Source organism: Montipora foliosa, chromosome 4, assembly GCF_036669935.1.
Source record: "Montipora foliosa isolate CH-2021 chromosome 4, ASM3666993v2, whole genome shotgun sequence".
NCBI classification, from domain to species: Eukaryota; Metazoa; Cnidaria; class Anthozoa; order Scleractinia; family Acroporidae; genus Montipora; species Montipora foliosa.
This window is the reverse complement of record NC_090872.1, coordinates 30,970,132-30,982,631: the sequence shown is the minus strand read 5'-3', so window position 1 is coordinate 30,982,631 and position 12,500 is coordinate 30,970,132. Positions and strand designations below refer to the sequence as shown.

The following is a 12,500-nucleotide window of genomic DNA, read 5'->3' as shown; positions in this document are numbered from 1 at the left end:
AACTTTGTCATCCTTCGTCCCCGGCAAAAGAATATTCCCTTCATACCTAGGATTAGGTTTCTTGATTTCGTGACTAACACCTACGCAAACCTTGTAATGAAAGATTAAGTAAAATATGTTGGCTTGATGATTGATACAAATCTTTCATGGAAATACCACATAGAACCTATCTGCCACAAAATCAGCAAGTCGATAGGAATTATAGCCAAGATTCGACATTATGTCCCGCGTCGTGTTTTACTTTCAGTGTACAACTCATTAATTGTCCTTTACTTAAAATATGGTATTTGTTCTTGGGGAAATTGTGCCGTGAAATTTCAATGAAAGATCGCAACTTTACAAAAACGGGCCTTACGTCCTTTACTTCTGTACGTCTAAGGAACACACCGTGCCCTTCTTTCTCAAATCAAATTGCCCTCCCTTATCTTGCCTATTTTTCAGAGATTGTAGCTATTTATTGTATAATATGAACAGACAGACAGACAGCACCAGTTAGTATATTCAATCAGTTTGTTAAAACAAGTCAGATTCATAACTACAGAACTAGATCTGTTTCTAGCGACTCGTTTTATGTTAAGTTCTCTAAAACTGATAAAATGTATGACTTTTTCTCGAGAATTGGTTCCCAAATTTCGAACTCTATTCCTTAGTCGATCAAACTACTTAAACGTTCGTCCTTTCTTAAAAAGATAAAGGAAGTTATTACTAAATTTCTTGCGGTCAGAAGATGATTATGTCGACTGAGTCTCCCGTCTTATTAAGCGTTTTACTAGTTTAGGTTAGCCTCTTGTCATAATCTTAATTCACTAGCTTTGTTTTATGTTAGTTTATTCTATTTACTGTATAGTAACGTCTTCACTGTTATTTAGTCCATCTATAGATAAGCCTTGTACTTGTAATATGTCCTCAGTTCTCCCCACCTCGATTAGTTTATAAGCTATTTGCGGGGAGAAAGTAATGTAATTACTTATATTTCTAATTTTCAATAAAATTAGTTGTTGTTGTTGTTGGTTGAAACATGCATAATAAGTAGGTAACACTAACACCAGAACAAAACTGCTTGATAAACACAAAAACAACAAGTATGTGAACTGAACACACAAACGCATTCAAACGCATTAAGAAGAGCAGCAGATATTCTATATCCACATGCAACCCTTGGGATTTAAGGACCACCGTTGATTCTCAACAATATGCAAAGTTTACAAACCACGTGCACACCCGTTATCAAAAATAAACATATAGGAAGCTCATTTAAATACTGAACACACCGTCAATATAAAGCTCATCTGGTTCTCGCTTGTCAAAAAAAAGCTACGTTGCCTTCCTCTCTCACTTTGTTCATTTTTGGCCATAATTTCTGTCTTCTTTCTCGTATTTCTTTAGGTAAATCCGCATTCACTTTCACCTCTGCTTCCGCCCGTAGATCTCGTACACTTCTGAAACAAACTCACGTTCCGGGAATCTAAGAAAGCGAACGATTATCGACCTTGACTGTCCTGCCTTTCGTTTTTCCAAGCCTATGGACTGGCTAGTTTTCTTAATGCATCATATACGTTTAGCCTCAGCTCCAAAATGAGACGTTCTTATAGAAAAAGAAAGTGTTACAGAGGAGAAAGTGCTCAGTGATTTATAATCACATGTGCAGATGGTTGGAGTTTCAATTCATATTAATTGGATAGGGACTATAAAGACTTGGCCGACCAACAAAACCCTTGTTCAAGAGATTTTGTGGGGCATCATTTTTTAGCCCACACACGATTCCAAGAGTAGAGTACGGTGTACCACTGTATTAATATGATTGTCCTATACACCGAATACAGCCATCGTTGCGTTGTAATAATAATAATAATAATAATAATAATAATAATAATAATAATAATAATAATAATAATAATAATAATAATAATGCAGACATATTGAAAACAACTTGTGGTTGGCCCAGCAACAACTCAACAAGTGCTCATGACTGCTCAAAATTACTAACTCCAATAAGAGAGAAAGGCACCATGACTGGCAATGTAACAGTCAATGGTGTAAATTAATAAATAGTGACAGCAAGATGATAATGAAACACATATCAAGAGATAAACAAAACAAATATCAATGATATAAAATCGTACTGTCAAAAGGCATCATCAAGGAAACTAGTGAACAGGCCATACAAATTTAAAGAACAAGAAACAGGGAACAACAAGCGCAAAATATCCGAATTAACATGCAAAAAATAAAGTTAAACTGACAACAAGGGTACAGTACTCAATAATATTATTAAGTTACAGGGAAATGGGTTATCCGCAAATGAAGAAGTATACAAATAAAAGAATGTCTGTCACCGAGACACCGAACATGAAAAATATACTGCCATAGACAAGTGCGACTACTCCAAAACAGGTCGCACAGGCTACGGAACGACAAACCTTGAAAGGGAATAAAATATAAATAGCAAAACTTCGTGAAACCGTGAGGGTAATATATAACCTCGAAAATAATTAACAGTAAACCTTGAGAGTGAAAAATAACAAGTCTGTCAAAGCATGGTGAACTATGCCTAAAGTACTTTCTAAAACAGTTGTCCTGATGCACGCTTACACTTCAGGGAGACAAGAGAAACCATGCAACATGGCGCGAAAAGTTACACGAACGGCGATACCTTATAGCATTTCAGCCATGATCGCTCGTTATAGTACTAACTCAGGAAGAAATTATTTGCACTTCAGGATTTAAAAGTGCATGACCCTAAAAAACAAGGTAGCACAATTAAAATCTGCTGAAGAAGTCGAAAGCGCGCCATGCAATTCCGGGCCAATTATCCTACAAACCACGACAAATAAAAATATAAAATACCTAAACTAAGAGTCAATACTTATCTTGTTTACAATGTCAGAAGACGCTCCATCTCGTGGTAGTAGCATATAATAAACGAGAAATTCTACAAGAAGAAAAAAATTGATTTGACTCTGTTGAATCAGCCTCCGCGTAGCTTGCACAAATGGTGAATGATCTCCAGAAAATCCCGGATGACAGAAATGCCCAAACTGCAACATGGGAAATGACTAACTAAGCATGTCACACTCATCATAACTCCATTTAATTCCTCTGGGCAATAAATGTCCTTTCTTATTTTTTTCAAAGTCAGAAAATAATCTTTGAAGTTATTTTTATGTGATCCACAGAAGGTTATTTCACTTGGGTCATTTCTGATTACTTTTTTTAAACACTACATATTTTGTATGAGAATTTGAAGCCTTCTGGTTCCAACTTTTTGTGAAGCCTTGCCACGGTAACGTTGCTAAGAGACTATACTAACCTCGCCCTAGGAACTCGGGCGAAAAGAAACACTTAAAAAGGAGAGTCGCCCATTTTGATAGCAACGTTTTTGTTGTTGTTTGAGACGTTATTAAGAAAAAGAACTTAACAACTGCTTCATTGGTGGTAATGGTCGTTGCCGTCGTCATCGTTCTTACTGAAGTTTTCTGAAAGGAAACTCCTCTTCAAAATAAACCTTCGTGCTGTAGTAAACATTTTGTGATCATTCCATCTTGTTTTACGGTGAGCAGTATGGGGAACTATAATGAAACTGGGTTGAGATCAGTAGTTTCAAATAGAACAAAGGAAATATGACAATAAATTGTATCAGTCATCCAGTTGATAGTATAATAAAACGAAAATAATTCACTTACTGGAAAATTATAGACGAACGATCAGGAATCTGCCGAGCCAGCTTGGGTCACCCAAGTGTCACGTGATTAGCTGACTCGGCACGCTCCGTAACGCACGGTTCCAAGTGTGCGATAGCACGAACTGTAGCCCCTATTCTTGTTAAGAGAAGGGCCCTCTACCCTCTGCCAAACAGCTTCTTTAATGCCACGTCTGACCCAGTTTTCTTCCTTGTCCAGGATCTTGACATCACTTAGATCAAACGAGTGCCCCGGTTACGTACAACTTAGCGAAGCATGCTGCTTACATCCTTCGTCCGTTGGTAGGCTGTTCTTCGCATCACTTTAAGAACACTCAGGCCTTTGTTGAAAATATCAGGGAGATCAAACTAACCACCGAGGAAACAATAACATCGTACATGTATGACGTCTCTGCACTCTTTACTAGTATTCCACCGGATGAGGCACCAGCAGATTCCTTGACCACGTGAAAAGTCAGAACGTCAACATCAAATTTACACAGGAGCAGTGTACCAACAACCTGTTACCCTTCCTCGAGTGCCTGGTGAAAATCAACAGCGACGGATCTCTTTCTACCAGCGTTTATCGCAAGCCAACACACACGGACCAATACCTCCAGTTCAGTTCCCATCACCCCCTTATACACAAGCTAGTCGTGATACGCACCCTTGAACATAGAGCCAACACCCTAATCAGCCATCCGGACGAAGTAGAGAAAGAGAAGGAACACATCGGGAAGGCATTGAATCTTTGCGACTACCCAAGCTGGGCCTTCCAGAAAGCATCAAGTTGTTCGCAACGCGACCATCAGCGACAGGGACAAGAACAGAGGACTGGACCTAGTGGATTGCGGAACATCCGGATAACTATCCCCTATGTAACAGGTGTCTCTGATGCTATGAAGTCAGTCTTCAGATCCTTCGGTTTTTCTACCACTTTCAAGCCATGTAACACCTGAAGGCATAAGTTGGTAAATGTCAAGGACAAGCCCCGTAAAGATAAGATCTCCCATGTGGTATACGGGATAAGGTGAGGTTCGGAGAACTGCAGTGAAACCTACGCTGGAGAGACCAAGCAGTCGCTGGGCTCGAGAATGGGACAGCATAAAAGGCCTAGTACCATCGAGGCACAGAATTCTGCCGTCTATAACCATTTACGAAGCTCGGGGCACTCGTTTGATATTAGTGGTGTCAAGATCCTGGACAAGGAAGAAAAGTGGGTCAGACGTGGCATTAAAAAAGCTGTTTGGGAGAGGGTAGAGGGCCCTTCTCTTAGCAAGAAAGGGGGGCTACGGTTCGTGCTATCGCACACTTGGGACCGTGCGTTACGGGACGTGCCGAGTCAGCTATCACGTGACACTTAAGTGACCCAAGCTGACTCGGCAGATTCCTTATGAAGGCCGTGTGATATGGCCGAAACGTCGATCGTTCGTCTATAATTTTCCAGTAAGTGATTTATTTTCGTTTTATTACAACAAAGGACATGTTCTATGCTAACGTTGTCGTCCTTAAATTTGGTTATTTCACGTTGTTATTTTAGGGGAACCAAACGATAATCTTCGGTGAAATATGTGTTCAGAAGAGACAAACTGATCAATGGTATATGAAATAAATCATATATGAACTGCGAATATGAAATCAAGTGAAGCTATGATCTTCGCAGTTATGAACGCAAATTTTGCAATTGCGTAGAGAAGCCTGAAAAATTCAGGACTTCAACGGGTGAAGAGTCAAACTATCCTAAGAATTTCGGTACTACGTTACCAAACAGCTATAGATTACTTTACTGAAATATCACCTAAAAGCCAGGCAAAAGTAATCCCTCACGTTTTCCGAAGGGGTATTTTTTGCCATTTTTGGCACTTAAAAAGGTCACCTAGCAGTTTCGGATGAGTAAAGGGTTCGCTGGCAAGTTCTTAGAGGTAACGTTCAGCTTGCAATTTCTAAAATGAAAATTTCATTCCAAAACACTTTAATTTTCGGATAAGATATCCGAACAGATCAAATTCTTGTAGGTGATGTAAAAAATATCTCTTTATTCAGCCTTTATACATATTAAGGAGCCACGAAATGTCTCTCAAAGGCTTTTGGCTTAATTTAATTTACTCGTTGGGTGCCTTTGTTGTTTTGCAAAAGGCGGCAGAAAAGGCACTAAAATACGTACCGAACGAGCAACACGATTATTTCTCATCTTTTAACCAAAAATCATCTTGTTTTGTGGCGTTGCTTTGATAAACTGTGCACGTGAAAATGGCATAATCATATGCCAATAGCACTCGTATTTCTTACACTGACTTAGCACTTTATTTTTCTTTTCAATTAAAACAAAAGTTATGCCATTCTTCTACTAGATGAGGGTGGCAAAACAAATAAAATGCGGTGCCTTTGAAAATAGTTAAACATGCCAAGTACTATGTAAATCGTATTTGCAACTCGTATCTCGTGCAGGAAAATAATAGGTTTCGTAATGCGAGCATTGCAGCTTCGGAAAAGCAATGAATATTAGGCTCACGTATCAATAACTTTTCTGTAATTTTACAATGTAAATCCGATAGGCAACGATTGAGGTAAAAATTGAAAATTATCCCATTTGATGTTATGCCCGGTGTTAATTACATTTCCGGCAACTGCTGAAGTGCTGTCCTGGCTAACATTTGTCTTAGTATTTAGCTCGAAGAAAATCACTAAATACCATTTTAAGATGACCTTATCAAACGAGAACAAAAATAATAAAACAGTTTCTACCATGATGTTCAGAAAATGACCTTTTGTGGGTAGTAGCGAAAACGCAGGGCCGGGGCCGCGGTCGGAGTGTCTTTTTTAATATAAATTTTTTTGTTTCAATTTTAGTTGTTATTTTTCTGTCCTATTATTTTCGAATGATCGTATGCCGTAAGAAACCGTTCAAAATCATGATTATATCAGCGTAATGCCAATATTGAAAATGAATTTCTGAGAATAGGTTCTGAGAATAGGTTATATAAGTAATATATATAAAGAATTTCTGAGAATATGTTATTCAAATATTTTGAGAAGTATAACATTATATATTCCGGTCAATTTGGCTTCGGAGCAAATCATTCAACTGACCATGCTTTATTGTTAATTAGTATAAATACACAGGTGATTATACAAAATCGCGCGCTCTCATTGGCTCGCTATCTCGGATTATCAGCCGATAATCACCTCGACGGACAAAATGGCTGTCCTGAATCGACATTTAGACGAAAAATTATTTATCCTGCCTCCTAGCTACATTAGCTTCTTAGTTATTTTCTAGGGGACATTGTACCTTTCTCAAGTCTATTACTTATTTCGTGTATCCCATTTTACGTGTGGTACAAATAAACTTTTTGTTGTTGTTGTTGTTGTATCTGAGAACTTCCGCTGGTCCTTATTTTTTTACTTAAACTCCTTTATTTCTACGATTTTCGATTCATCGTATGCTGAATTTCGACATGACAGGCACTTTTTTCGATGCTCTTTCCCGTGAAAACAAAATCAAAAACACACATTAGGGCCGTTTATACTACAGAAAATAAGCTGCGGCCAGTGTAAGCCGCGGCTTAAATAAGACGCGAACACCCCGTTTAAATGGTAAGTTTACAGCTTATTCCATCCGCAGCTAGCTCAAACCATGGCTTATCTCCTGCCCCAGGGTTCTAAGGGTTTTATGCTGTGCGTATCTTGGGCGCGACTCACCTCAGACGTGAAAGTATTCGTTTAAATGTACTCAAGCGTTGTCCGCGGATCGCTCAAGCCATGAACGGTTCATGTGCATGTGCTTGTTTTTTTATTATAGCAAAGAATCAGGTTGCTCCCGTCCTTTCGCCTGGGAAAGATGGCGTGCGCTAGCAATGAATCACGCAAAGAAACAGATTGGACCAGTTGGCGGCGAGTTATGCGAGCATTTCGCGTCTTATGTAAGCCTCACTAGTAAATATGGTCCAATTCACGTCTTATGTAATCCGCGGCTTACATAAGCCGCGAAATATTTTTCTCGTAAATGGCCCTATTTTCTCCCCCATTTTTTGAAGATTACCTCACACCTTGACCCTAGGCGAAGGACCAAAGTTCCAAATGGGAACAATTTTCGTAAGAACGTCCCTTAAACGTTCCACGTACAATTTTATATCTTATAGGAATCCTCTTGTGAGTAAACTCGAGAGGCAAACAAATTTCCTGCGCCTTCATTCCCCAATATTAATTTGCTATCCTTCATTGCTAATTATTCCATCTGGGAGTGAATACGCCCATTTTTCATTTCATTATTCTTTAAATTTTGGAAATGTTTTCGATATTTTTGTGCTGGCCCTGAAAGAGAAATGACAAATGAATACGATTCACTAGATTGCCTGCATCTGTATTCGGAAGATTTATTATAGAAGATTATTCAGTTTTTGGCATAAATTGAACCACGGCGGTTGTCATGTGGAGATCATGATGTTGGTGAATCTCTTAGTTCTGAGGATTTTTTTTTATTAAATTCTTGTAATGTTCTCGATTATTGTTTACTGGCATTTTTACTTGGCAGACGATATTCTCACCAACGTTTGGCATATATTTTTGCTATCAAATGAATGTTTCGCTAACGCTATCACTCTTGGCAAATTTATTATTAGTAAGCATCACCGATAGAAAACCCGAGTATCTCGAGATGCGCAGAACGTATGCGCAATAACAATAGTAGGCACCGTCCTTAAAGGGAGTATTTACATGAGACCGGGGACAAACTCAGACCGGTATGAACTTGAAACCGGGACGAAATGTTTGGTGCTTGGTTTTGGACAAAATGTCATCTTGTATCCAATAAATATATCGCTGACCCTGAAAAGAGTGCAAACTTGAAATTTCTGGACCCGGGCTGAGATTTGTTGTCATTTACAAGCGAATGGTACGAACCCAGAACGGAACGAGAATTTCTCGTCTCCGTCAAGCAACCGAGACGAAGTCAGACCGGTCTGAGTTCATTGTCGGACCGGTCTCAAGTAAACACAAGAAAAGAAATGTATGCAGGCCCATACGAACTTATGTTGGTCTGAGTTCGTCCCGCTCTCTAACAAAAGTCCCCGTGAAAAATTACAAATCTCCAGACTCGGAAGACAAACGGCAAATATGATATCAACCACCAACTTGTTTGTAAATTAATAATCGTAATTTTGCGATATCTGTCTTCCCTAAATTCACTTGTCCATACTGGTAAACTCATTTCGACATTTGTGATACCACGTTTCCTTTCGCTTTCAATTTTGGAAATAATTCAAAGTTTGAATAAATTAAAGCAAATCAGTAAAAAAATACCTTTCAAAAAATTAAATCGCTGGAACTACAATGATCAATCCATCAGACATCAGACTTTTTCAACCAAGCAGTTTCTTCCCTTCTGTCTAATTGAATAATTCATGTGCAACCAACTAATTGTTAAAGTTTTTACTTAGCAGAAAAAAAGCAATTATACTTATGTCATCATACATATATTATTTACTTTTTTGAAATAATTGTTTATTTTTATGTGCTTCAAGGTTTTTACTATTAAGGCGTCCAGAAATTTCACTCCAGACAGTGAAATAATGTCTGTGCAATTATTTGGTATGTTACACTTCAAAGCATATATTTTGTCCCTTAAAATTCCATCGCAACCATTGCGTTGCTGTGAGTACTGACTCAGCGCGGAAACATGTCAATTTCCTTTTTTGTGTGTGCGCCAGAAATAATAAAATCGAGGGTTTTACTTAAAGCTCGATTTTCCGAATTGTTGTGCTGTAATATCCAGTCACCTGCTTACATTAACGAAGTTTTAACAAATGGTAGCTCTGATTTGCATTGTAAAATAAAGGAAACTTTATTAAGACGTGACCTTAAACCAGCGTTAAGCGAAAACGTTGGCAGTGAAAAACTGTGGCTTTATTAACCGGTAATTTTTCCTGCTATCTATTTATCTTACTATTTTAACAGTTAGTTTCCAGCCCAATCACAAATCAGCGAGAAGACGTCACCACGTTTCGACCTCTCTGCCGAGATCATTCTAAAGTGTGAATAAAACTTCAAGATTAGCATGAATATATTACTAACAGTCAAAAAAAATTAAATAGGTAAGAATGTCACGAGCTCTAAAATTTGATAAAATCTCTATCCATCTTGCCTTTTTTAAACTTTAAATTGTGAGTAATATAATATTCCGCGAAATAGGGAAGTGATATGAAATTCATCATTTCAGTCACTCAAAAAACAAACTTTATATAATCTGCTTTTTTTCGCCTTTGTATTCTTTTGTAAGTAACCTTTATCAACGTAATAGGAGATTATACACTAGAGCGGTTTTCATTTGGGTGCCGAAAGTAATTAGCGAATTGCTTTGGTTTTGCATTACTTCACTCAGTGATTGGTTCAAAGTTCTCGCACCACTTTTTCAACCAAAACCAATCGTGGAACGCGCGTGCACATTTTCCTGCGCTTTTCGTCGGCTACGTGTAATTACTTCAAGTTTTGATTGGCTTACCGGATTGTTTCCGTCCTTTTTGATTGGCCAAAGAAATAACTTTGGTTTCTGTTTTACGACACTCGATTGAAACTTGCTCTATTGCCCAACCTCTTTCTACGCACTGATTTTAATTCACTGTACTCAATACCATATTACTCTGTGAAAGCAGCAGTAAGTTGCGCAAATATGGCAACCCTTTCTTGACCATCGAAAAAATTATATTGAAAAGCACATTTATTAGTTCTGCTTTGTACTAGGCGGCTCTGCTTTCTTCTCATATTCCAATCTTTGATGGACCGTGATTGACAGCTTGACATGTCAATCACACATATGGTGCATATAGGTAACCCATCTGTGTTGTTCTGTACATAAACTTCCTTACCTTTGAAAACGAAAGATCATCGGAGCCCAAAAGAAAGTTGACCAAGTTAAACAAGGTGGTGAGTTTCCGTCTGTTTAGAAACTGTACGCAGGAAACGTTGATAGAAAATTTTCTTTTCCCTTATCTTGAAACCATTTTCATGTTTTAGTTGTAAAGTACTTAATGCTTAGTATTCTAGTCCTGTGCTGTACCTTAATGGGAAAAATGACGAAGAGTAAAAATTGGTGGTGTTGTGCAGATCAAGAGAGTGCATGCACTCTAGATGATCTTACTGGTGACGTTAATTTTTGTCATCTGTTAGTATCAAAGTAAACTTATTCTTCGTCGGCGTTCTGTTAAAAGATCAAAATACAAAAGTGCACTATCTCTATGGAACTGTTCTGTCGGGTTTTTCTTCCTGTCTTTGCTTTAACCCAAAAAATATAATTGGGCATTGCCACAAATTAAAATTGGATGCCGATGTCGCTTTACCCTGGCCATAGCAGGGAATTGGAATTTGCAGTCTGTGAAAATAGCTCCCCTCCGGGGAACTATTTTGGTCCAATGATTACTAAAACGTGAAAGGAACAAAATAATAATTTAATGCTCTTTACAAGTATTCACCATTCCTTGAACGGGAAATTTTGTTAAACAAAACTCTCTGGATGTGCACATAATTATACAGGACTAAATAGCTCAATGGAAACGCATGAGGCGCTGATCAACGGATAGTGAAGTCCCCGCTTACTCTCCGGTCTCGTAGGCGAAGATCGTGAATTTGTGCGCTCTTCCTGCCTGCCGGAAGATAGAAAATAAGTTTAAGTCCCCGGAATTCCCTGCTATGGCCCGGGTTGCGAGGTGGGGGGAGGGGGGAGCTTTACTTTGACCGGTGCATTAATACTCAATGCGGCAGTACCTGTTCCCTGTCAGCTAACATTTCATTTGGAATCAGCACACAGACGTCTGCCCGTTAGAGTTTTTTCGAGGCGTCAAAGATGGAATGTTGTATTTCTAAGCATTCTTATAACTAAACGTTGTCTTTCTAATTACACTTCCAAACCAAATACCATTGACTTAATTCCGTTGCTACGAAAGATAAACTGAGCGCTCATAAGGTTCCATCGACCTAAGTGCGTTCTAGTTTGAAAACGTAATGATTCAACGGTCGAAGACTAGAGGAGCAACGGAAACGTTTTGGAATAATTTATTGGAAAAATTTAAATACTCATAGTGTTGGATATATCCCCAGTGTCATTGTTAGCAGGTATAGACAGACATTAACTGTTGAAAGCGATGACGTCAGAGCGTAGAAAAAAAAACTTTCGAAAGCTTACGCTTTGGTGTAGATAGATAAAAACGGAAATTCAATTTGTAAGCGATAATGACCTTAAAAGAGTGGGTTGATTTTCTATAAAGGTCGTTTGCATCAGTGGTTTTTGAGCATTTTACTGTGAAAAAGCAAAAAGGAATATAATATTAAAAGGCGGGACGGTGTGGATGAACAGGATTTATCTTTGTTTTCGCTGCCCATGAGATGTAATGAAGATGAAGAGTGATTGGGGCGCAGGACTTGAAATCCGAAATTCCCAGGTTCAAGTTCCATTTATGCCCACGGCTAAGGTTATTCTGAGCAGCTTCCGTTCAAAATCTCGGCTGCTCTTGTATTTCGCCAAATGTCCGTTTTCCCGCCTTTTAGGATTCTTCAAAATTAGTTGTATTTGTTTCATTAGCCCTGAGAAGTCTATGAGGGGAGTGGTTAAACAATATATATTTACTTGTATGTCTAATAGTTTCAATTACTTGTCTATAGTCAAAAAATATATATTTTACTATGACTGCAAAATTCTCGCACGCTCATTGGGTAATTTTTATTGTCAATAAGCGAAACAGACATAAATTTCTAGACAACAGTCCTAAGAAAATACACGCGCTGATTGCTTAAAAATCGTGTTTCTATAACTCGATGGAGACACAGAACT

At 38.3% G+C, this 12,500-nt stretch overlaps 1 protein-coding gene across 1 annotated transcript in view; it reads left to right on the top strand.

Moving 5' to 3' along the window:
- LOC138001208 (pancreatic lipase-related protein 2-like) overlaps positions 1 to 12,500 on the top strand; it is a 26,301-nt gene that overhangs the window by 1,600 nt on the left and 12,201 nt on the right. The window lies entirely within an intron of this gene.